The 23,959-nt window shown below is 51.6% G+C and overlaps 19 non-coding genes across 19 annotated transcripts; 7 read left to right on the top strand and 12 right to left on the bottom strand.

Annotated features, from left to right (window-relative positions):
• Positions 1–1,791: 1,791 nt before the first annotated feature.
• TRNAL-AAG (transfer RNA leucine (anticodon AAG)) lies at positions 1,792–1,873 on the bottom strand. The gene has a single exon. It is a non-coding gene; the product is annotated as a tRNA-Leu (tRNA).
• A 1,958-nt stretch (positions 1,874–3,831) lies between these two features.
• TRNAD-GUC (transfer RNA aspartic acid (anticodon GUC)) lies at positions 3,832–3,903 on the top strand. Its single transcript has one exon. It is a non-coding gene; the product is annotated as a tRNA-Asp (tRNA).
• Positions 3,904–4,677: 774 nt separating this feature from the next.
• On the bottom strand, positions 4,678–4,759 carry TRNAL-AAG (transfer RNA leucine (anticodon AAG)). Its single transcript has one exon. It is a non-coding gene; the product is annotated as a tRNA-Leu (tRNA).
• Positions 4,760–6,095: 1,336 nt separating this feature from the next.
• TRNAL-AAG (transfer RNA leucine (anticodon AAG)) lies at positions 6,096–6,177 on the bottom strand. Its single transcript has one exon. It is a non-coding gene; the product is annotated as a tRNA-Leu (tRNA).
• Positions 6,178–7,513: 1,336 nt separating this feature from the next.
• Positions 7,514–7,595, bottom strand: TRNAL-AAG (transfer RNA leucine (anticodon AAG)). Its single transcript has one exon. It is a non-coding gene; the product is annotated as a tRNA-Leu (tRNA).
• A 540-nt stretch (positions 7,596–8,135) lies between these two features.
• On the top strand, positions 8,136–8,207 carry TRNAD-GUC (transfer RNA aspartic acid (anticodon GUC)). The gene has a single exon. It is a non-coding gene; the product is annotated as a tRNA-Asp (tRNA).
• Positions 8,208–8,981: 774 nt separating this feature from the next.
• On the bottom strand, positions 8,982–9,063 carry TRNAL-AAG (transfer RNA leucine (anticodon AAG)). The gene has a single exon. It is a non-coding gene; the product is annotated as a tRNA-Leu (tRNA).
• Positions 9,064–9,604: 541 nt separating this feature from the next.
• TRNAD-GUC (transfer RNA aspartic acid (anticodon GUC)) lies at positions 9,605–9,676 on the top strand. The gene has a single exon. It is a non-coding gene; the product is annotated as a tRNA-Asp (tRNA).
• Positions 9,677–10,450: 774 nt separating this feature from the next.
• Positions 10,451–10,532, bottom strand: TRNAL-AAG (transfer RNA leucine (anticodon AAG)). Its single transcript has one exon. It is a non-coding gene; the product is annotated as a tRNA-Leu (tRNA).
• Positions 10,533–13,286: 2,754 nt separating this feature from the next.
• Positions 13,287–13,368, bottom strand: TRNAL-AAG (transfer RNA leucine (anticodon AAG)). Its single transcript has one exon. It is a non-coding gene; the product is annotated as a tRNA-Leu (tRNA).
• A 1,958-nt stretch (positions 13,369–15,326) lies between these two features.
• Positions 15,327–15,398, top strand: TRNAD-GUC (transfer RNA aspartic acid (anticodon GUC)). The gene has a single exon. It is a non-coding gene; the product is annotated as a tRNA-Asp (tRNA).
• Positions 15,399–16,172: 774 nt separating this feature from the next.
• TRNAL-AAG (transfer RNA leucine (anticodon AAG)) lies at positions 16,173–16,254 on the bottom strand. Its single transcript has one exon. It is a non-coding gene; the product is annotated as a tRNA-Leu (tRNA).
• Positions 16,255–17,590: 1,336 nt separating this feature from the next.
• TRNAL-AAG (transfer RNA leucine (anticodon AAG)) lies at positions 17,591–17,672 on the bottom strand. The gene has a single exon. It is a non-coding gene; the product is annotated as a tRNA-Leu (tRNA).
• Positions 17,673–19,008: 1,336 nt separating this feature from the next.
• Positions 19,009–19,090, bottom strand: TRNAL-AAG (transfer RNA leucine (anticodon AAG)). The gene has a single exon. It is a non-coding gene; the product is annotated as a tRNA-Leu (tRNA).
• Positions 19,091–19,630: 540 nt separating this feature from the next.
• TRNAD-GUC (transfer RNA aspartic acid (anticodon GUC)) lies at positions 19,631–19,702 on the top strand. Its single transcript has one exon. It is a non-coding gene; the product is annotated as a tRNA-Asp (tRNA).
• A 774-nt stretch (positions 19,703–20,476) lies between these two features.
• TRNAL-AAG (transfer RNA leucine (anticodon AAG)) lies at positions 20,477–20,558 on the bottom strand. Its single transcript has one exon. It is a non-coding gene; the product is annotated as a tRNA-Leu (tRNA).
• Positions 20,559–21,099: 541 nt separating this feature from the next.
• On the top strand, positions 21,100–21,171 carry TRNAD-GUC (transfer RNA aspartic acid (anticodon GUC)). Its single transcript has one exon. It is a non-coding gene; the product is annotated as a tRNA-Asp (tRNA).
• A 774-nt stretch (positions 21,172–21,945) lies between these two features.
• On the bottom strand, positions 21,946–22,027 carry TRNAL-AAG (transfer RNA leucine (anticodon AAG)). The gene has a single exon. It is a non-coding gene; the product is annotated as a tRNA-Leu (tRNA).
• A 541-nt stretch (positions 22,028–22,568) lies between these two features.
• TRNAD-GUC (transfer RNA aspartic acid (anticodon GUC)) lies at positions 22,569–22,640 on the top strand. Its single transcript has one exon. It is a non-coding gene; the product is annotated as a tRNA-Asp (tRNA).
• Positions 22,641–23,959: the final 1,319 nt, after the last annotated feature.

Here is a 23,959-nt window from a genome sequence, read left to right as displayed (position 1 = left end):
TCAGCCTCTCCTGGTGATACATCACACCTGGGATCGTTTGCTCCCTGTGGGCTGTGGGAAATTTGCTACCAGCACGCCCTGGAAGTGGGGCTCATTCCGCTGCAACGGGAGGTCTTCCCAGGACGCGTCACAGCTCAACGCAAGAGCTCCTGGGTTTCGAAGGCTCTTGCAGCAAGCCTTCACAAAGCAGCAGGGAGCGCCGTTCCAGATGGGAAACTTGAGACTGGATGTCCAGAAAAGCAAGACGTCAGAAGCGAAACCTTTTTCCTGCAGGGTGTGGCATACCATCCGCTTGCTCATTGCGACAGAGGTGGCACTAATGAAGGAAGAGGTCAACGTTACGTTCTTCTTTAAAATGCAAGGCCAGGAAAAGTGGCAGCGGTGGGATTTGAACCCACGCCTCCGAAGAGACTGGAGCCTTAATCCAGCGCCTTAGACCGCTCGGCCAGGCTACCTCCCTGCTAGTCGCCGAAAGCGGAACTTGACCCGTTGCCCGGCCCGCTTTAGTGCTTTGCCTTTTCTCCTTGGAAAGTCTGGAGACAGGCAGTGGAAGGGCAGGCAAACTGTCAGGTGCGCAGAGGAGGGGAGACCATGAGGCAAGGTGGGAGATGGGGGCAAGAAGTGAGAAAAAAACTAATCGCAAGCTAGGGCAGGATTCGGAAAGTGAAGCCGAAAAGGGGCTTAGCATGCAGCCCAGGGGTTTCTTTGACTGTCCTAAGCCCACAGGGACTTTGCCGTCCTCAGCTCATGAGACTTGAGATGGGTAGCTTGATTTGCTGAGGAAATGCGGGATGACAGATTCAACTCTGGAGTCAAACATAGCCCGGAACTATCGCCTTAAACTGAGTTTTAAGCCTGGTGCCGATAAAAAGAAAGAAATTAGCCTTAGATCGGGCAAGCCGTTTGACGGGGGAAAATGAGACCCCCTAGGCCAGCTAGGTGGTCGCTGGATGCTGTGCAGACATCAGCAGCTGTTCATTTCATGCCCTCACGTCTCCTCGTTAGTATAGTGGTCAGTATCCCCGCCTGTCACGCGGGAGATAGTTCTTGACAAATATTCTTGAAGATTAGGCTGAGTCAAGTAGGGAATGGGTGCCAAGAACTGACTCTTTAAGAAAAAAGCACCGGCAACGCTAGTCATCGTACAATATTTATGCACAATTGCTTACATTAGGCGGCCGGTCCACTTTATTGAGTCCCCCTCAGCACCATTTAGTGCTCCTGTTGTCTGCGAAGTCCAAATTGTAACCCTGAATCAGTTCCTCTTCTGACCCTTTGTATCATGTTACATGACGAGTAATGATCACCTGTTAGCTTTATCCCTAATTATAACTCTCACTCTTTCCCTGCATCTAACCCTAGCTCTAATCCCATCATCAACCTCGGTCCGGGCACACGCGTGAACCCTTACTCTCATCTCAGCTTCTCCTGGTGATACATCACACCTGGGATCGTTTGCTCCCTGTGGGCTGTGGGAAATTTGCTACCAGCACGCCCTGGAAGTGGGGCTCATTCCGCTGCAACGGGAGGTCTTCCCAGGACGCGTCACAGCTCAACGCAAGAGCTCCTGGGTTTCGAAGGCTCTTGCAGCAAGCCTTCACAAAGCAGCAGGGAGCGCCGTTCCAGATGGGAAACTTGAGACTGGATGTCCAGAAAAGCAAGACGTCAGAAGCGAAACCTTTTTCCTGCAGGGTGTGGCATACCATCCGCTTGCTCATTGCGACAGAGGTGGCACTAATGAAGGAAGAGGTCAACGTTACGTTCTTCTTTAAAATGCAAGGCCAGGAAAAGTGGCAGCGGTGGGATTTGAACCCACGCCTCCGAAGAGACTGGAGCCTTAATCCAGCGCCTTAGACCGCTCGGCCACGCTACCTCCGTGCTAGTCGCCGAAAGCGGAACTTGACCCGTTGCCCGGCCCGCTTTAGTGCTTTGCCTTTTCTCCTTGGAAAGTCTGGAGACAGGCAGTGGAAGGGCAGGCAAACTGTCAGGTGCGCAGAGGAGGGGAGACCATGAGGCAAGGTGGGAGATGGGGGCAAGAAGTGAGAAAAAAACTAATCGCAAGCTAGGGCAGGATTCGGAAAGTGAAGCCGAAAAGGGGCTTAGCATGCAGCCCAGGGGTTTCTTTGACTGTCCTAAGCCCACAGGGACTTTGCCGTCCTCAGCTCATGAGACTTGAGATGGGTAGCTTGATTTGCTGAGGAAATGCGGGATGACAGATTCAACTCTGGAGTCAAACATAGCCCGGAACTATCGCCTTAAACTGAGTTTTAAGCCTGGTGCCGATAAAAAGAAAGAAATTAGCCTTAGATCGGGCAAGCCGTTTGACGGGGGAAAATGAGACCCCCTAGGCCAGCTAGGTGGTCGCTGGATGCTGTGCAGACATCAGCAGCTGTTCATTTCATGCCCTCACGTCTCCTCGTTAGTATAGTGGTCAGTATCCCCGCCTGTCACGCGGGAGATAGTTCTTGACAAATATTCTTGAAGATTAGGCTGAGTCAAGTAGGGAATGGGTGCCAAGAACTGACTCTTTAAGAAAAAAGCACCGGCAACGCTAGTCATCGTACAATATTTGTGCACAATTGCTTACATTAGGCGGCCGGTCCACTTTATTGAGTCCCCCTCAGCACCATTTAGTGCTCCTGTTGTCTGCGAAGTCCAAATTGTAACCCTGAATCAGTTCCTCTTCTGACCCTTTGTATCATGTTACATGACGAGTAATGATCACCTGTTAGCTTTATCCCTAATTATAACTCTCACTCTTTCCCTGCATCTAACCCTAGCTCTAATCCCATCATTAACCTCGGTCCGGGCACACGCGTGAACCCTTACTCTCATCTCAGCCTCTCCTGGTGATACATCACACCTGGGATCGTTTGCTCCCTGTGGGCTGTGGGAAATTTGCTACCAGCACGCCCTGGAAGTGGGGCTCATTCCGCTGCAACGGGAGGTCTTCCCAGGACGCGTCACAGCTCAACGCAAGAGCTCCTGGGTTTCGAAGGCTCTTGCAGCAAGCCTTCACAAAGCAGCAGGGAGCGCCGTTCCAGATGGGAAACTTGAGACTGGATGTCCAGAAAAGCAAGACGTCAGAAGCGAAACCTTTTTCCTGCAGGGTGTGGCATACCATCCGCTTGCTCATTGCGACAGAGGTGGCACTAATGAAGGAAGAGGTCAACGTTACGTTCTTCTTTAAAATGCAAGGCCAGGAAAAGTGGCAGCGGTGGGATTTGAACCCACGCCTCCGAAGAGACTGGAGCCTTAATCCAGCGCCTTAGACCGCTCGGCCAGGCTACCTCCCTGCTAGTCGCCGAAAGCGGAACTTGACCCGTTGCCCGGCCCGCTTTAGTGCTTTGCCTTTTCTCCTTGGAAAGTCTGGAGACAGGCAGTGGAAGGGCAGGCAAACTGTCAGGTGCGCAGAGGAGGGGAGACCATGAGGCAAGGTGGGAGATGGGGGCAAGAAGTGAGAAAAAAACTAATCGCAAGCTAGGGCAGGATTCGGAAAGTGAAGCCGAAAAGGGGCTTAGCATGCAGCCCAGGGGTTTCTTTGACTGTCCTAAGCCCACAGGGACTTTGCCGTCCTCAGCTCATGAGACTTGAGATGGGTAGCTTGATTTGCTGAGGAAATGCGGGATGACAGATTCAACTCTGGAGTCAAACATAGCCCGGAACTATCGCCTTAAACTGAGTTTTAAGCCTGGTGCCGATAAAAAGAAAGAAATTAGCCTTAGATCGGGCAAGCCGTTTGACGGGGGAAAATGAGACCCCCTAGGCCAGCTAGGTGGTCGCTGGATGCTGTGCAGACATCAGCAGCTGTTCATTTCATGCCCTCACGTCTCCTCGTTAGTATAGTGGTCAGTATCCCCGCCTGTCACGCGGGAGACCGGGGTTCAATTCCCCGACGGGGAGGTTAAACCTTTTCTGGATTTTTTTTAGTTCTTGACAAATATTCTTGAAGATTAGGCTGAGTCAAGTAGGGAATGGGTGCCAAGAACTGACTCTTTAAGAAAAAAGCACCGGCAACGCTAGTCATCGTACAATATTTGTGCACAATTGCTTACATTAGGCGGCCGGTCCACTTTATTGAGTCCCCCTCAGCACCATTTAGTGCTCCTGTTGTCTGCGAAGTCCAAATTGTAACCCTGAATCAGTTCCTCTTCTGACCCTTTGTATCATGTTACATGACGAGTAATGATCACCTGTTAGCTTTATCCCTAATTATAACTCTCACTCTTTCCCTGCATCTAACCCTAGCTCTAATCCCATCATTAACCTCGGTCCGGGCACACGCGTGAACCCTTACTCTCATCTCAGCCTCTCCTGGTGATACATCACACCTGGGATCGTTTGCTCCCTGTGGGCTGTGGGAAATTTGCTACCAGCACGCCCTGGAAGTGGGGCTCATTCCGCTGCAACGGGAGGTCTTCCCAGGACGCGTCACAGCTCAACGCAAGAGCTCCTGGGTTTCGAAGGCTCTTGCAGCAAGCCTTCACAAAGCAGCAGGGAGCGCCGTTCCAGATGGGAAACTTGAGACTGGATGTCCAGAAAAGCAAGACGTCAGAAGCGAAACCTTTTTCCTGCAGGGTGTGGCATACCATCCGCTTGCTCATTGCGACAGAGGTGGCACTAATGAAGGAAGAGGTCAACGTTACGTTCTTCTTTAAAATGCAAGGCCAGGAAAAGTGGCAGCGGTGGGATTTGAACCCACGCCTCCGAAGAGACTGGAGCCTTAATCCAGCGCCTTAGACCGCTCGGCCACGCTACCTCCCTGCTAGTTGCCGAAAGCGGAACTTGACCCGTTGCCCGGCCCGCTTTAGTGCTTTGCCTTTTCTCCTTGGAAAGTCTGGAGACAGGCAGTGGAAGGGCAGGCAAACTGTCAGGTGCGCAGAGGAGGGGAGACCATGAGGCAAGGTGGGAGATGGGGGCAAGAAGTGAGAAAAAAACTAATCGCAAGCTAGGGCAGGATTCGGAAAGTGAAGCCGAAAAGGGGCTTAGCATGCAGCCCAGGGGTTTCTTTGACTGTCCTAAGCCCACAGGGACTTTGCCGTCCTCAGCTCATGAGACTTGAGATGGGTAGCTTGATTTGCTGAGGAAATGCGGGATGACAGATTCAACTCTGGAGTCAAACATAGCCCGGAACTATCGCCTTAAACTGAGTTTTAAGCCTGGTGCCGATAAAAAGAAAGAAATTAGCCTTAGATCGGGCAAGCCGTTTGACGGGGGAAAATGAGACCCCCTAGGCCAGCTAGGTGGTCGCTGGATGCTGTGCAGACATCAGCAGCTGTTCATTTCATGCCCTCACGTCTCCTCGTTAGTATAGTGGTCAGTATCCCCGCCTGTCACGCGGGAGATAGTTCTTGACAAATATTCTTGAAGATTAGGCTGAGTCAAGTAGGGAATGGGTGCCAAGAACTGACTCTTTAAGAAAAAAGCACCGGCAACGCTAGTCATCGTACAATATTTATGCACAATTGCTTACATTAGGCGGCCGGTCCACTTTATTGAGTCCCCCTCAGCACCATTTAGTGCTCCTGTTGTCTGCGAAGTCCAAATTGTAACCCTGAATCAGTTCCTCTTCTGACCCTTTGTATCATGTTACATGACGAGTAATGATCACCTGTTAGCTTTATCCCTAATTATAACTCTCACTCTTTCCCTGCATCTAACCCTAGCTCTAATCCCATCATTAACCTCGGTCCGGGCACACGCGTGAACCCTTACTCTCATCTCAGCCTCTCCTGGTGATACATCACACCTGGGATCGTTTGCTCCCTGTGGGCTGTGGGAAATTTGCTACCAGCACGCCCTGGAAGTGGGGCTCATTCCGCTGCAACGGGAGGTCTTCCCAGGACGCGTCACAGCTCAACGCAAGAGCTCCTGGGTTTCGAAGGCTCTTGCAGCAAGCCTTCACAAAGCAGCAGGGAGCGCCGTTCCAGATGGGAAACTTGAGACTGGATGTCCAGAAAAGCAAGACGTCAGAAGCGAAACCTTTTTCCTGCAGGGTGTGGCATACCATCCGCTTGCTCATTGCGACAGAGGTGGCACTAATGAAGGAAGAGGTCAACGTTACGTTCTTCTTTAAAATGCAAGGCCAGGAAAAGTGGCAGCGGTGGGATTTGAACCCACGCCTCCGAAGAGACTGGAGCCTTAATCCAGCGCCTTAGACCGCTCGGCCACGCTACCTCCCTGCTAGTCGCCGAAAGCGGAACTTGACCCGTTGCCCGGCCCGCTTTAGTGCTTTGCCTTTTCTCCTTGGAAAGTCTGGAGACAGGCAGTGGAAGGGCAGGCAAACTGTCAGGTGCGCAGAGGAGGGGAGACCATGAGGCAAGGTGGGAGATGGGGGCAAGAAGTGAGAAAAAAACTAATCGCAAGCTAGGGCAGGATTCGGAAAGTGAAGCCGAAAAGGGGCTTAGCATGCAGCCCAGGGGTTTCTTTGACTGTCCTAAGCCCACAGGGACTTTGCCGTCCTCAGCTCATGAGACTTGAGATGGGTAGCTTGATTTGCTGAGGAAATGCGGGATGACAGATTCAACTCTGGAGTCAAACATAGCCCGGAACTATCGCCTTAAACTGAGTTTTAAGCCTGGTGCCGATAAAAAGAAAGAAATTAGCCTTAGATCGGGCAAGCCGTTTGACGGGGGAAAATGAGACCCCCTAGGCCAGCTAGGTGGTCGCTGGATGCTGTGCAGACATCAGCAGCTGTTCATTTCATGCCCTCACGTCTCCTCGTTAGTATAGTGGTCAGTATCCCCGCCTGTCACGCGGGAGATAGTTCTTGACAAATATTCTTGAAGATTAGGCTGAGTCAAGTAGGGAATGGGTGCCAAGAACTGACTCTTTAAGAAAAAAGCACCGGCAACGCTAGTCATCGTACAATATTTATGCACAATTGCTTACATTAGGCGGCCGGTCCACTTTATTGAGTCCCCCTCAGCACCATTTAGTGCTCCTGTTGTCTGCGAAGTCCAAATTGTAACCCTGAATCAGTTCCTCTTCTGACCCTTTGTATCATGTTACATGACGAGTAATGATCACCTGTTAGCTTTATCCCTAATTATAACTCTCACTCTTTCCCTGCATCTAACCCTAGCTCTAATCCCATCATTAACCTCGGTCCGGGCACACGCGTGAACCCTTACTCTCATCTCAGCCTCTCCTGGTGATACATCACACCTGGGATCGTTTGCTCCCTGTGGGCTGTGGGAAATTTGCTACCAGCACGCCCTGGAAGTGGGGCTCATTCCGCTGCAACGGGAGGTCTTCCCAGGACGCGTCACAGCTCAACGCAAGAGCTCCTGGGTTTCGAAGGCTCTTGCAGCAAGCCTTCACAAAGCAGCAGGGAGCGCCGTTCCAGATGGGAAACTTGAGACTGGATGTCCAGAAAAGCAAGACGTCAGAAGCGAAACCTTTTTCCTGCAGGGTGTGGCATACCATCCGCTTGCTCATTGCGACAGAGGTGGCACTAATGAAGGAAGAGGTCAACGTTACGTTCTTCTTTAAAATGCAAGGCCAGGAAAAGTGGCAGCGGTGGGATTTGAACCCACGCCTCCGAAGAGACTGGAGCCTTAATCCAGCGCCTTAGACCGCTCGGCCACGCTACCTCCCTGCTAGTCGCCGAAAGCGGAACTTGACCCGTTGCCCGGCCCGCTTTAGTGCTTTGCCTTTTCTCCTTGGAAAGTCTGGAGACAGGCAGTGGAAGGGCAGGCAAACTGTCAGGTGCGCAGAGGAGGGGAGACCATGAGGCAAGGTGGGAGATGGGGGCAAGAAGTGAGAAAAAAACTAATCGCAAGCTAGGGCAGGATTCGGAAAGTGAAGCCGAAAAGGGGCTTAGCATGCAGCCCAGGGGTTTCTTTGACTGTCCTAAGCCCACAGGGACTTTGCCGTCCTCAGCTCATGAGACTTGAGATGGGTAGCTTGATTTGCTGAGGAAATGCGGGATGACAGATTCAACTCTGGAGTCAAACATAGCCCGGAACTATCGCCTTAAACTGAGTTTTAAGCCTGGTGCCGATAAAAAGAAAGAAATTAGCCTTAGATCGGGCAAGCCGTTTGACGGGGGAAAATGAGACCCCCTAGGCCATCTAGGTGGTCGCTGGATGCTGTGCAGACATCAGCAGCTGTTCATTTCATGCCCTCAAGTCTCCTCGTTAGTATAGTGGTCAGTATCCCCGCCTGTCACGCGGGAGACCGGGGTTCAATTCCCCGACGGGGAGGTTAAACCTTTTCTGGATTTTTTTTAGTTCTTGACAAATATTCTTGAAGATTAGGCTGAGTCAAGTAGGGAATGGGTGCCAAGAACTGACTCTTTAAGAAAAAAGCACCGGCAACGCTAGTCATCGTACAATATTTGTGCACAATTGCTTACATTAGGCGGCCGGTCCACTTTATTGAGTCCCCCTCAGCACCATTTAGTGCTCCTGTTGTCTGCGAAGTCCAAATTGTAACCCTGAATCAGTTCCTCTTCTGACCCTTTGTATCATGTTACATGACGAGTAATGATCACCTGTTAGCTTTATCCCTAATTATAACTCTCACTCTTTCCCTGCATCTAACCCTAGCTCTAATCCCATCATTAACCTCGGTCCGGGCACACGCGTGAACCCCTACTCTCATCTCAGCCTCTCCTGGTGATACATCACACCTGGGATCGTTTGCTCCCTGTGGGCTGTGGGAAATTTGCTACCAGCACGCCCTGGAAGTGGGGCTCATTCCGCTGCAACGGGAGGTCTTCCCAGGACGCGTCACAGCTCAACGCAAGAGCTCCTGGGTTTCGAAGGCTCTTGCAGCAAGCCTTCACAAAGCAGCAGGGAGCGCCGTTCCAGATGGGAAACTTGAGACTGGATGTCCAGAAAAGCAAGACGTCAGAAGCGAAACCTTTTTCCTGCAGGGTGTGGCATACCATCCGCTTGCTCATTGCGACAGAGGTGGCACTAATGAAGGAAGAGGTCAACGTTACGTTCTTCTTTAAAATGCAAGGCCAGGAAAAGTGGCAGCGGTGGGATTTGAACCCACGCCTCCGAAGAGACTGGAGCCTTAATCCAGCGCCTTAGACCGCTCGGCCACGCTACCTCCCTGCTAGTCGCCGAAAGCGGAACTTGACCCGTTGCCCGGCCCGCTTTAGTGCTTTGCCTTTTCTCCTTGGAAAGTCTGGAGACAGGCAGTGGAAGGGCAGGCAAACTGTCAGGTGCGCAGAGGAGGGGAGACCATGAGGCAAGGTGGGAGATGGGGGCAAGAAGTGAGAAAAAAACTAATCGCAAGCTAGGGCAGGATTCGGAAAGTGAAGCCGAAAAGGGGCTTAGCATGCAGCCCAGGGGTTTCTTTGACTGTCCTAAGCCCACAGGGACTTTGCCGTCCTCAGCTCATGAGACTTGAGATGGGTAGCTTGATTTGCTGAGGAAATGCGGGATGACAGATTCAACTCTGGAGTCAAACATAGCCCGGAACTATCGCCTTAAACTGAGTTTTAAGCCTGGTGCCGATAAAAAGAAAGAAATTAGCCTTAGATCGGGCAAGCCGTTTGACGGGGGAAAATGAGACCCCCCTAGGCCAGCTAGGTGGTCGCTGGATGCTGTGCAGACATCAGCAGCTGTTCATTTCATGCCCTCACGTCTCCTCGTTAGTATAGTGGTCAGTATCCCCGCCTGTCACGCGGGAGACCGGGGTTCAATTCCCCGACGGGGAGGTTAAACCGTTTCTGGATTTTTTTTAGTTCTTGACAAATATTCTTGAAGATTAGGCTGAGTCAAGTAGGGAATGGGTGCCAAGAACTGACTCTTTAAGAAAAAAGCACCGGCAACGCTAGTCATCGTACAATATTTGTGCACAATTGCTTACATTAGGCGGCCGGTCCACTTTATTGAGTCCCCCTCAGCACCATTTAGTGCTCCTGTTGTCTGCGAAGTCCAAATTGTAACCCTGAATCAGTTCCTCTTCTGACCCTTTGTATCATGTTACATGACGAGTAATGATCACCTGTTAGCTTTATCCCTAATTATAACTCTCACTCTTTCCCTGCATCTAACCCTAGCTCTAATCCCATCATTAACCTCGGTCCGGGCACACGCGTGAACCCCTACTCTCATCTCAGCCTCTCCTGGTGATACATCACACCTGGGATCGTTTGCTCCCTGTGGGCTGTGGGAAATTTGCTACCAGCACGCCCTGGAAGTGGGGCTCATTCCGCTGCAACGGGAGGTCTTCCCAGGACGCGTCACAGCTCAACGCAAGAGCTCCTGGGTTTCGAAGGCTCTTGCAGCAAGCCTTCACAAAGCAGCAGGGAGCGCCGTTCCAGATGGGAAACTTGAGACTGGATGTCCAGAAAAGCAAGACGTCAGAAGCGAAACCTTTTTCCTGCAGGGTGTGGCATACCATCCGCTTGCTCATTGCGACAGAGGTGGCACTAATGAAGGAAGAGGTCAACGTTACGTTCTTCTTTAAAATGCAAGGCCAGGAAAAGTGGCAGCGGTGGGATTTGAACCCACGCCTCCGAAGAGACTGGAGCCTTAATCCAGCGCCTTAGACCGCTCGGCCACGCTACCTCCCTGCTAGTCGCCGAAAGCGGAACTTGACCCGTTGCCCGGCCCGCTTTAGTGCTTTGCCTTTTCTCCTTGGAAAGTCTGGAGACAGGCAGTGGAAGGGCAGGCAAACTGTCAGGTGCGCAGAGGAGGGGAGACCATGAGGCAAGGTGGGAGATGGGGGCAAGAAGTGAGAAAAAAACTAATCGCAAGCTAGGGCAGGATTCGGAAAGTGAAGCCGAAAAGGGGCTTAGCATGCAGCCCAGGGGTTTCTTTGACTGTCCTAAGCCCACAGGGACTTTGCCGTCCTCAGCTCATGAGACTTGAGATGGGTAGCTTGATTTGCTGAGGAAATGCGGGATGACAGATTCAACTCTGGAGTCAAACATAGCCCGGAACTATCGCCTTAAACTGAGTTTTAAGCCTGGTGCCGATAAAAAGAAAGAAATTAGCCTTAGATCGGGCAAGCCGTTTGACGGGGGAAAATGAGACCCCCTAGGCCAGCTAGGTGGTCGCTGGATGCTGTGCAGACATCAGCAGCTGTTCATTTCATGCCCTCACGTCTCCTCGTTAGTATAGTGGTCAGTATCCCCGCCTGTCACGCGGGAGATAGTTCTTGACAAATATTCTTGAAGATTAGGCTGAGTCAAGTAGGGAATGGGTGCCAAGAACTGACTCTTTAAGAAAAAAGCACCGGCAACGCTAGTCATCGTACAATATTTGTGCACAATTGCTTACATTAGGCGGCCGGTCCACTTTATTGAGTCCCCCTCAGCACCATTTAGTGCTCCTGTTGTCTGCGAAGTCCAAATTGTAACCCTGAATCAGTTCCTCTTCTGACCCTTTGTATCATGTTACATGACGAGTAATGATCACCTGTTAGCTTTATCCCTAATTATAACTCTCACTCTTTCCCTGCATCTAACCCTAGCTCTAATCCCATCATTAACCTCGGTCCGGGCACACGCGTGAACCCTTACTCTCATCTCAGCCTCTCCTGGTGATACATCACACCTGGGATCGTTTGCTCCCTGTGGGCTGTGGGAAATTTGCTACCAGCACGCCCTGGAAGTGGGGCTCATTCCGCTGCAACGGGAGGTCTTCCCAGGACGCGTCACAGCTCAACGCAAGAGCTCCTGGGTTTCGAAGGCTCTTGCAGCAAGCCTTCACAAAGCAGCAGGGAGCGCCGTTCCAGATGGGAAACTTGAGACTGGATGTCCAGAAAAGCAAGACGTCAGAAGCGAAACCTTTTTCCTGCAGGGTGTGGCATACCATCCGCTTGCTCATTGCGACAGAGGTGGCACTAATGAAGGAAGAGGTCAACGTTACGTTCTTCTTTAAAATGCAAGGCCAGGAAAAGTGGCAGCGGTGGGATTTGAACCCACGCCTCCGAAGAGACTGGAGCCTTAATCCAGCGCCTTAGACCGCTCGGCCAGGCTACCTCCCTGCTAGTCGCCGAAAGCGGAACTTGACCCGTTGCCCGGCCCGCTTTAGTGCTTTGCCTTTTCTCCTTGGAAAGTCTGGAGACAGGCAGTGGAAGGGCAGGCAAACTGTCAGGTGCGCAGAGGAGGGGAGACCATGAGGCAAGGTGGGAGATGGGGGCAAGAAGTGAGAAAAAAACTAATCGCAAGCTAGGGCAGGATTCGGAAAGTGAAGCCGAAAAGGGGCTTAGCATGCAGCCCAGGGGTTTCTTTGACTGTCCTAAGCCCACAGGGACTTTGCCGTCCTCAGCTCATGAGACTTGAGATGGGTAGCTTGATTTGCTGAGGAAATGCGGGATGACAGATTCAACTCTGGAGTCAAACATAGCCCGGAACTATCGCCTTAAACTGAGTTTTAAGCCTGGTGCCGATAAAAAGAAAGAAATTAGCCTTAGATCGGGCAAGCCGTTTGACGGGGGAAAATGAGACCCCCTAGGCCAGCTAGGTGGTCGCTGGATGCTGTGCAGACATCAGCAGCTGTTCATTTCATGCCCTCACGTCTCCTCGTTAGTATAGTGGTCAGTATCCCCGCCTGTCACGCGGGAGATAGTTCTTGACAAATATTCTTGAAGATTAGGCTGAGTCAAGTAGGGAATGGGTGCCAAGAACTGACTCTTTAAGAAAAAAGCACCGGCAACGCTAGTCATCGTACAATATTTATGCACAATTGCTTACATTAGGCGGCCGGTCCACTTTATTGAGTCCCCCTCAGCACCATTTAGTGCTCCTGTTGTCTGCGAAGTCCAAATTGTAACCCTGAATCAGTTCCTCTTCTGACCCTTTGTATCATGTTACATGACGAGTAATGATCACCTGTTAGCTTTATCCCTAATTATAACTCTCACTCTTTCCCTGCATCTAACCCTAGCTCTAATCCCATCATCAACCTCGGTCCGGGCACACGCGTGAACCCTTACTCTCATCTCAGCTTCTCCTGGTGATACATCACACCTGGGATCGTTTGCTCCCTGTGGGCTGTGGGAAATTTGCTACCAGCACGCCCTGGAAGTGGGGCTCATTCCGCTGCAACGGGAGGTCTTCCCAGGACGCGTCACAGCTCAACGCAAGAGCTCCTGGGTTTCGAAGGCTCTTGCAGCAAGCCTTCACAAAGCAGCAGGGAGCGCCGTTCCAGATGGGAAACTTGAGACTGGATGTCCAGAAAAGCAAGACGTCAGAAGCGAAACCTTTTTCCTGCAGGGTGTGGCATACCATCCGCTTGCTCATTGCGACAGAGGTGGCACTAATGAAGGAAGAGGTCAACGTTACGTTCTTCTTTAAAATGCAAGGCCAGGAAAAGTGGCAGCGGTGGGATTTGAACCCACGCCTCCGAAGAGACTGGAGCCTTAATCCAGCGCCTTAGACCGCTCGGCCACGCTACCTCCGTGCTAGTCGCCGAAAGCGGAACTTGACCCGTTGCCCGGCCCGCTTTAGTGCTTTGCCTTTTCTCCTTGGAAAGTCTGGAGACAGGCAGTGGAAGGGCAGGCAAACTGTCAGGTGCGCAGAGGAGGGGAGACCATGAGGCAAGGTGGGAGATGGGGGCAAGAAGTGAGAAAAAAACTAATCGCAAGCTAGGGCAGGATTCGGAAAGTGAAGCCGAAAAGGGGCTTAGCATGCAGCCCAGGGGTTTCTTTGACTGTCCTAAGCCCACAGGGACTTTGCCGTCCTCAGCTCATGAGACTTGAGATGGGTAGCTTGATTTGCTGAGGAAATGCGGGATGACAGATTCAACTCTGGAGTCAAACATAGCCCGGAACTATCGCCTTAAACTGAGTTTTAAGCCTGGTGCCGATAAAAAGAAAGAAATTAGCCTTAGATCGGGCAAGCCGTTTGACGGGGGAAAATGAGACCCCCTAGGCCAGCTAGGTGGTCGCTGGATGCTGTGCAGACATCAGCAGCTGTTCATTTCATGCCCTCACGTCTCCTCGTTAGTATAGTGGTCAGTATCCCCGCCTGTCACGCGGGAGATAGTTCTTGACAAATATTCTTGAAGATTAGGCTGAGTCAAGTAGGGAATGGGTGCCAAGAACTGACTCTTTAAGAAAAAAGCACCGGCAACGCTAGTCATCGTACAATATTTGTGCACAATTGCTTACATTAGGCGGCCGGTCCACTTTATTGAGTCCCCCTCAGCACCATTTAGTGCTCCTGTTGTCTGCGAAGTCCAAATTGTAACCCTGAATCAGTTCCTCTTCTGACCCTTTGTATCATGTTACATGACGAGTAATGATCACCTGTTAGCTTTATCCCTAATTATAACTCTCACTCTTTCCCTGCATCTAACCCTAGCTCTAATCCCATCATTAACCTCGGTCCGGGCACACGCGTGAACCCTTACTCTCATCTCAGCCTCTCCTGGTGATACATCACACCTGGGATCGTTTGCTCCCTGTGGGCTGTGGGAAATTTGCTACCAGCACGCCCTGGAAGTGGGGCTCATTCCGCTGCAACGGGAGGTCTTCCCAGGACGCGTCACAGCTCAACGCAAGAGCTCCTGGGTTTCGAAGGCTCTTGCAGCAAGCCTTCACAAAGCAGCAGGGAGCGCCGTTCCAGATGGGAAACTTGAGACTGGATGTCCAGAAAAGCAAGACGTCAGAAGCGAAACCTTTTTCCTGCAGGGTGTGGCATACCATCCGCTTGCTCATTGCGACAGAGGTGGCACTAATGAAGGAAGAGGTCAACGTTACGTTCTTCTTTAAAATGCAAGGCCAGGAAAAGTGGCAGCGGTGGGATTTGAACCCACGCCTCCGAAGAGACTGGAGCCTTAATCCAGCGCCTTAGACCGCTCGGCCAGGCTACCTCCCTGCTAGTCGCCGAAAGCGGAACTTGACCCGTTGCCCGGCCCGCTTTAGTGCTTTGCCTTTTCTCCTTGGAAAGTCTGGAGACAGGCAGTGGAAGGGCAGGCAAACTGTCAGGTGCGCAGAGGAGGGGAGACCATGAGGCAAGGTGGGAGATGGGGGCAAGAAGTGAGAAAAAAACTAATCGCAAGCTAGGGCAGGATTCGGAAAGTGAAGCCGAAAAGGGGCTTAGCATGCAGCCCAGGGGTTTCTTTGACTGTCCTAAGCCCACAGGGACTTTGCCGTCCTCAGCTCATGAGACTTGAGATGGGTAGCTTGATTTGCTGAGGAAATGCGGGATGACAGATTCAACTCTGGAGTCAAACATAGCCCGGAACTATCGCCTTAAACTGAGTTTTAAGCCTGGTGCCGATAAAAAGAAAGAAATTAGCCTTAGATCGGGCAAGCCGTTTGACGGGGGAAAATGAGACCCCCTAGGCCAGCTAGGTGGTCGCTGGATGCTGTGCAGACATCAGCAGCTGTTCATTTCATGCCCTCACGTCTCCTCGTTAGTATAGTGGTCAGTATCCCCGCCTGTCACGCGGGAGACCGGGGTTCAATTCCCCGACGGGGAGGTTAAACCTTTTCTGGATTTTTTTTAGTTCTTGACAAATATTCTTGAAGATTAGGCTGAGTCAAGTAGGGAATGGGTGCCAAGAACTGACTCTTTAAGAAAAAAGCACCGGCAACGCTAGTCATCGTACAATATTTGTGCACAATTGCTTACATTAGGCGGCCGGTCCACTTTATTGAGTCCCCCTCAGCACCATTTAGTGCTCCTGTTGTCTGCGAAGTCCAAATTGTAACCCTGAATCAGTTCCTCTTCTGACCCTTTGTATCATGTTACATGACGAGTAATGATCACCTGTTAGCTTTATCCCTAATTATAACTCTCACTCTTTCCCTGCATCTAACCCTAGCTCTAATCCCATCATTAACCTCGGTCCGGGCACACGCGTGAACCCTTACTCTCATCTCAGCCTCTCCTGGTGATACATCACACCTGGGATCGTTTGCTCCCTGTGGGCTGTGGGAAATTTGCTACCAGCACGCCCTGGAAGTGGGGCTCATTCCGCTGCAACGGGAGGTCTTCCCAGGACGCGTCACAGCTCAACGCAAGAGCTCCTGGGTTTCGAAGGCTCTTGCAGCAAGCCTTCACAAAGCAGCAGGGAGCGCCGTTCCAGATGGGAAACTTGAGACTGGATGTCCAGAAAAGCAAGACGTCAGAAGCGAAACCTTTTTCCTGCAGGGTGTGGCATACCATCCGCTTGCTCATTGCGACAGAGGTGGCACTAATGAAGGAAGAGGTCAACGTTACGTTCTTCTTTAAAATGCAAGGCCAGGAAAAGTGGCAGCGGTGGGATTTGAACCCACGCCTCCGAAGAGACTGGAGCCTTAATCCAGCGCCTTAGACCGCTCGGCCACGCTACCTCCCTGCTAGTTGCCGAAAGCGGAACTTGACCCGTTGCCCGGCCCGCTTTAGTGCTTTGCCTTTTCTCCTTGGAAAGTCTGGAGACAGGCAGTGGAAGGGCAGGCAAACTGTCAGGTGCGCAGAGGAGGGGAGACCATGAGGCAAGGTGGGAGATGGGGGCAAGAAGTGAGAAAAAAACTAATCGCAAGCTAGGGCAGGATTCGGAAAGTGAAGCCGAAAAGGGGCTTAGCATGCAGCCCAGGGGTTTCTTTGACTGTCCTAAGCCCACAGGGACTTTGCCGTCCTCAGCTCATGAGACTTGAGATGGGTAGCTTGATTTGCTGAGGAAATGCGGGATGACAGATTCAACTCTGGAGTCAAACATAGCCCGGAACTATCGCCTTAAACTGAGTTTTAAGCCTGGTGCCGATAAAAAGAAAGAAATTAGCCTTAGATCGGGCAAGCCGTTTGACGGGGGAAAATGAGACCCCCTAGGCCAGCTAGGTGGTCGCTGGATGCTGTGCAGACATCAGCAGCTGTTCATTTCATGCCCTCACGTCTCCTCGTTAGTATAGTGGTCAGTATCCCCGCCTGTCACGCGGGAGATAGTTCTTGACAAATATTCTTGAAGATTAGGCTGAGTCAAGTAGGGAATGGGTGCCAAGAACTGACTCTTTAAGAAAAAAGCACCGGCAACGCTAGTCATCGTACAATATTTATGCACAATTGCTTACATTAGGCGGCCGGTCCACTTTATTGAGTCCCCCTCAGCACCATTTAGTGCTCCTGTTGTCTGCGAAGTCCAAATTGTAACCCTGAATCAGTTCCTCTTCTGACCCTTTGTATCATGTTACATGACGAGTAATGATCACCTGTTAGCTTTATCCCTAATTATAACTCTCACTCTTTCCCTGCATCTAACCCTAGCTCTAATCCCATCATTAACCTCGGTCCGGGCACACGCGTGAACCCTTACTCTCATCTCAGCCTCTCCTGGTGATACATCACACCTGGGATCGTTTGCTCCCTGTGGGCTGTGGGAAATTTGCTACCAGCACGCCCTGGAAGTGGGGCTCATTCCGCTGCAACGGGAGGTCTTCCCAGGACGCGTCACAGCTCAACGCAAGAGCTCCTGGGTTTCGAAGGCTCTTGCAGCAAGCCTTCACAAAGCAGCAGGGAGCGCCGTTCCAGATGGGAAACTTGAGACTGGATGTCCAGAAAAGCAAGACGTCAGAAGCGAAACCTTTTTCCTGCAGGGTGTGGCATACCATCCGCTTGCTCATTGCGACAGAGGTGGCACTAATGAAGGAAGAGGTCAACGTTACGTTCTTCTTTAAAATGCAAGGCCAGGAAAAGTGGCAGCGGTGGGATTTGAACCCACGCCTCCGAAGAGACTGGAGCCTTAATCCAGCGCCTTAGACCGCTCGGCCACGCTACCTCCCTGCTAGTCGCCGAAAGCGGAACTTGACCCGTTGCCCGGCCCGCTTTAGTGCTTTGCCTTTTCTCCTTGGAAAGTCTGGAGACAGGCAGTGGAAGGGCAGGCAAACTGTCAGGTGCGCAGAGGAGGGGAGACCATGAGGCAAGGTGGGAGATGGGGGCAAGAAGTGAGAAAAAAACTAATCGCAAGCTAGGGCAGGATTCGGAAAGTGAAGCCGAAAAGGGGCTTAGCATGCAGCCCAGGGGTTTCTTTGACTGTCCTAAGCCCACAGGGACTTTGCCGTCCTCAGCTCATGAGACTTGAGATGGGTAGCTTGATTTGCTGAGGAAATGCGGGATGACAGATTCAACTCTGGAGTCAAACATAGCCCGGAACTATCGCCTTAAACTGAGTTTTAAGCCTGGTGCCGATAAAAAGAAAGAAATTAGCCTTAGATCGGGCAAGCCGTTTGACGGGGGAAAATGAGACCCCCTAGGCCAGCTAGGTGGTCGCTGGATGCTGTGCAGACATCAGCAGCTGTTCATTTCATGCCCTCACGTCTCCTCGTTAGTATAGTGGTCAGTATCCCCGCCTGTCACGCGGGAGATAGTTCTTGACAAATATTCTTGAAGATTAGGCTGAGTCAAGTAGGGAATGGGTGCCAAGAACTGACTCTTTAAGAAAAAAGCACCGGCAACGCTAGTCATCGTACAATATTTATGCACAATTGCTTACATTAGGCGGCCGGTCCACTTTATTGAGTCCCCCTCAGCACCATTTAGTGCTCCTGTTGTCTGCGAAGTCCAAATTGTAACCCTGAATCAGTTCCTCTTCTGACCCTTTGTATCATGTTACATGACGAGTAATGATCACCTGTTAGCTTTATCCCTAATTATAACTCTCACTCTTTCCCTGCATCTAACCCTAGCTCTAATCCCATCATTAACCTCGGTCCGGGCACACGCGTGAACCCTTACTCTCATCTCAGCCTCTCCTGGTGATACATCACACCTGGGATCGTTTGCTCCCTGTGGGCTGTGGGAAATTTGCTACCAGCACGCCCTGGAAGTGGGGCTCATTCCGCTGCAACGGGAGGTCTTCCCAGGACGCGTCACAGCTCAACGCAAGAGCTCCTGGGTTTCGAAGGCTCTTGCAGCAAGCCTTCACAAAGCAGCAGGGAGCGCCGTTCCAGATGGGAAACTTGAGACTGGATGTCCAGAAAAGCAAGACGTCAGAAGCGAAACCTTTTTCCTGCAGGGTGTGGCATACCATCCGCTTGCTCATTGCGACAGAGGTGGCACTAATGAAGGAAGAGGTCAACGTTACGTTCTTCTTTAAAATGCAAGGCCAGGAAAAGTGGCAGCGGTGGGATTTGAACCCACGCCTCCGAAGAGACTGGAGCCTTAATCCAGCGCCTTAGACCGCTCGGCCACGCTACCTCCCTGCTAGTCGCCGAAAGCGGAACTTGACCCGTTGCCCGGCCCGCTTTAGTGCTTTGCCTTTTCTCCTTGGAAAGTCTGGAGACAGGCAGTGGAAGGGCAGGCAAACTGTCAGGTGCGCAGAGGAGGGGAGACCATGAGGCAAGGTGGGAGATGGGGGCAAGAAGTGAGAAAAAAACTAATCGCAAGCTAGGGCAGGATTCGGAAAGTGAAGCCGAAAAGGGGCTTAGCATGCAGCCCAGGGGTTTCTTTGACTGTCCTAAGCCCACAGGGACTTTGCCGTCCTCAGCTCATGAGACTTGAGATGGGTAGCTTGATTTGCTGAGGAAATGCGGGATGACAGATTCAACTCTGGAGTCAAACATAGCCCGGAACTATCGCCTTAAACTGAGTTTTAAGCCTGGTGCCGATAAAAAGAAAGAAATTAGCCTTAGATCGGGCAAGCCGTTTGACGGGGGAAAATGAGACCCCCTAGGCCATCTAGGTGGTCGCTGGATGCTGTGCAGACATCAGCAGCTGTTCATTTCATGCCCTCAAGTCTCCTCGTTAGTATAGTGGTCAGTATCCCCGCCTGTCACGCGGGAGACCGGGGTTCAATTCCCCGACGGGGAGGTTAAACCTTTTCTGGATTTTTTTTAGTTCTTGACAAATATTCTTGAAGATTAGGCTGAGTCAAGTAGGGAATGGGTGCCAAGAACTGACTCTTTAAGAAAAAAGCACCGGCAACGCTAGTCATCGTACAATATTTGTGCACAATTGCTTACATTAGGCGGCCGGTCCACTTTATTGAGTCCCCCTCAGCACCATTTAGTGCTCCTGTTGTCTGCGAAGTCCAAATTGTAACCCTGAATCAGTTCCTCTTCTGACCCTTTGTATCATGTTACATGACGAGTAATGATCACCTGTTAGCTTTATCCCTAATTATAACTCTCACTCTTTCCCTGCATCTAACCCTAGCTCTAATCCCATCATTAACCTCGGTCCGGGCACACGCGTGAACCCCTACTCTCATCTCAGCCTCTCCTGGTGATACATCACACCTGGGATCGTTTGCTCCCTGTGGGCTGTGGGAAATTTGCTACCAGCACGCCCTGGAAGTGGGGCTCATTCCGCTGCAACGGGAGGTCTTCCCAGGACGCGTCACAGCTCAACGCAAGAGCTCCTGGGTTTCGAAGGCTCTTGCAGCAAGCCTTCACAAAGCAGCAGGGAGCGCCGTTCCAGATGGGAAACTTGAGACTGGATGTCCAGAAAAGCAAGACGTCAGAAGCGAAACCTTTTTCCTGCAGGGTGTGGCATACCATCCGCTTGCTCATTGCGACAGAGGTGGCACTAATGAAGGAAGAGGTCAACGTTACGTTCTTCTTTAAAATGCAAGGCCAGGAAAAGTGGCAGCGGTGGGATTTGAACCCACGCCTCCGAAGAGACTGGAGCCTTAATCCAGCGCCTTAGACCGCTCGGCCACGCTACCTCCCTGCTAGTCGCCGAAAGCGGAACTTGACCCGTTGCCCGGCCCGCTTTAGTGCTTTGCCTTTTCTCCTTGGAAAGTCTGGAGACAGGCAGTGGAAGGGCAGGCAAACTGTCAGGTGCGCAGAGGAGGGGAGACCATGAGGCAAGGTGGGAGATGGGGGCAAGAAGTGAGAAAAAAACTAATCGCAAGCTAGGGCAGGATTCGGAAAGTGAAGCCGAAAAGGGGCTTAGCATGCAGCCCAGGGGTTTCTTTGACTGTCCTAAGCCCACAGGGACTTTGCCGTCCTCAGCTCATGAGACTTGAGATGGGTAGCTTGATTTGCTGAGGAAATGCGGGATGACAGATTCAACTCTGGAGTCAAACATAGCCCGGAACTATCGCCTTAAACTGAGTTTTAAGCCTGGTGCCGATAAAAAGAAAGAAATTAGCCTTAGATCGGGCAAGCCGTTTGACGGGGGAAAATGAGACCCCCCTAGGCCAGCTAGGTGGTCGCTGGATGCTGTGCAGACATCAGCAGCTGTTCATTTCATGCCCTCACGTCTCCTCGTTAGTATAGTGGTCAGTATCCCCGCCTGTCACGCGGGAGACCGGGGTTCAATTCCCCGACGGGGAGGTTAAACTGTTTCTGGATTTTTTTTAGTTCTTGACAAATATTCTTGAAGATTAGGCTGAGTCAAGTAGGGAATGGGTGCCAAGAACTGACTCTTTAAGAAAAAAGCACCGGCAACGCTAGTCATCGTACAATATTTGTGCACAATTGCTTACATTAGGCGGCCGGTCCACTTTATTGAGTCCCCCTCAGCACCATTTAGTGCTCCTGTTGTCTGCGAAGTCCAAATTGTAACCCTGAATCAGTTCCTCTTCTGACCCTTTGTATCATGTTACATGACGAGTAATGATCACCTGTTAGCTTTATCCCTAATTATAACTCTCACTCTTTCCCTGCATCTAACCCTAGCTCTAATCCCATCATTAACCTCGGTCCGGGCACACGCGTGAACCCCTACTCTCATCTCAGCCTCTCCTGGTGATACATCACACCTGGGATCGTTTGCTCCCTGTGGGCTGTGGGAAATTTGCTACCAGCACGCCCTGGAAGTGGGGCTCATTCCGCTGCAACGGGAGGTCTTCCCAGGACGCGTCACAGCTCAACGCAAGAGCTCCTGGGTTTCGAAGGCTCTTGCAGCAAGCCTTCACAAAGCAGCAGGGAGCGCCGTTCCAGATGGGAAACTTGAGACTGGATGTCCAGAAAAGCAAGACGTCAGAAGCGAAACCTTTTTCCTGCAGGGTGTGGCATACCATCCGCTTGCTCATTGCGACAGAGGTGGCACTAATGAAGGAAGAGGTCAACGTTACGTTCTTCTTTAAAATGCAAGGCCAGGAAAAGTGGCAGCGGTGGGATTTGAACCCACGCCTCCGAAGAGACTGGAGCCTTAATCCAGCGCCTTAGACCGCTCGGCCACGCTACCTCCCTGCTAGTCGCCGAAAGCGGAACTTGACCCGTTGCCCGGCCCGCTTTAGTGCTTTGCCTTTTCTCCTTGGAAAGTCTGGAGACAGGCAGTGGAAGGGCAGGCAAACTGTCAGGTGCGCAGAGGAGGGGAGACCATGAGGCAAGGTGGGAGATGGGGGCAAGAAGTGAGAAAAAAACTAATCGCAAGCTAGGGCAGGATTCGGAAAGTGAAGCCGAAAAGGGGCTTAGCATGCAGCCCAGGGGTTTCTTTGACTGTCCTAAGCCCACAGGGACTTTGCCGTCCTCAGCTCATGAGACTTGAGATGGGTAGCTTGATTTGCTGAGGAAATGCGGGATGACAGATTCAACTCTGGAGTCAAACATAGCCCGGAACTATCGCCTTAAACTGAGTTTTAAGCCTGGTGCCGATAAAAAGAAAGAAATTAGCCTTAGATCGGGCAAGCCGTTTGACGGGGGAAAATGAGACCCCCCTAGGCCAGCTAGGTGGTCGCTGGATGCTGTGCAGACATCAGCAGCTGTTCATTTCATGCCCTCACGTCTCCTCGTTAGTATAGTGGTCAGTATCCCCGCCTGTCACGCGGGAGACCGGGGTTCAATTCCCCGACGGGGAGGTTAAACCGTTTCTGGATTTTTTTTAGTTCTTGACAAATATTCTTGAAGATTAGGCTGAGTCAAGTAGGGAATGGGTGCCAAGAACTGACTCTTTAAGAAAAAAGCACCGGCAACGCTAGTCATCGTACAATATTTGTGCACAATTGCTTACATTAGGCGGCCGGTCCACTTTATTGAGTCCCCCTCAGCACCATTTAGTGCTCCTGTTGTCTGCGAAGTCCAAATTGTAACCCTGAATCAGTTCCTCTTCTGACCCTTTGTATCATGTTACATGACGAGTAATGATCACCTGTTAGCTTTATCCCTAATTATAACTCTCACTCTTTCCCTGCATCTAACCCTAGCTCTAATCCCATCATTAACCTCGGTCCGGGCACACGCGTGAACCCCTACTCTCATCTCAGCCTCTCCTGGTGATACATCACACCTGGGATCGTTTGCTCCCTGTGGGCTGTGGGAAATTTGCTACCAGCACGCCCTGGAAGTGGGGCTCATTCCGCTGCAACGGGAGGTCTTCCCAGGACGCGTCACAGCTCAACGCAAGAGCTCCTGGGTTTCGAAGGCTCTTGCAGCAAGCCTTCACAAAGCAGCAGGGAGCGCCGTTCCAGATGGGAAACTTGAGACTGGATGTCCAGAAAAGCAAGACGTCAGAAGCGAAACCTTTTTCCTGCAGGGTGTGGCATACCATCCGCTTGCTCATTGCGACAGAGGTGGCACTAATGAAGGAAGAGGTCAACGTTACGTTCTTCTTTAAAATGCAAGGCCAGGAAAAGTGGCAGCGGTGGGATTTGAACCCACGCCTCCGAAGAGACTGGAACCTTAATCCAGCGCCTTAGACCGCTCGGCCACGCTACCTCCCTGCTAGTCGCCGAAAGCGGAACTTGACCCGTTGCCCGGCCCGCTTTAGTGCTTTGCCTTTTCTCCTTGGAAAGTCTGGAGACAGGCAGTGGAAGGGCAGGCAAACTGTCAGGTGCGCAGAGGAGGGGAGACCATGAGGCAAGGTGGGAGATGGGGGCAAGAAGTGAGAAAAAAACTAATCGCAAGCTAGGGCAGGATTCGGAAAGTGAAGCCGAAAAGGGGCTTAGCATGCAGCCCAGGGGTTTCTTTGACTGTCCTAAGCCCACAGGGACTTTGCCGTCCTCAGCTCATGAGACTTGAGATGGGTAGCTTGATTTGCTGAGGAAATGCGGGATGACAGATTCAACTCTGGAGTCAAACATAGCCCGGAACTATCGCCTTAAACTGAGTTTTAAGCCTGGTGCCGATAAAAAGAAAGAAATTAGCCTTAGATCGGGCAAGCCGTTTGACGGGGGAAAAT

The sequence above is a fragment of the Ambystoma mexicanum genome, unplaced genomic scaffold (genome assembly GCF_040938575.1).
Source record: "Ambystoma mexicanum isolate Mex_15411 unplaced genomic scaffold, UKY_AmexF1_1 Mex_scaf20, whole genome shotgun sequence".
Taxonomy (NCBI): Eukaryota; Metazoa; Chordata; class Amphibia; order Caudata; family Ambystomatidae; genus Ambystoma; species Ambystoma mexicanum.
Note: the sequence above shows the minus strand (reverse complement) of the source record. Positions and strands in the feature narration are given on the sequence as shown.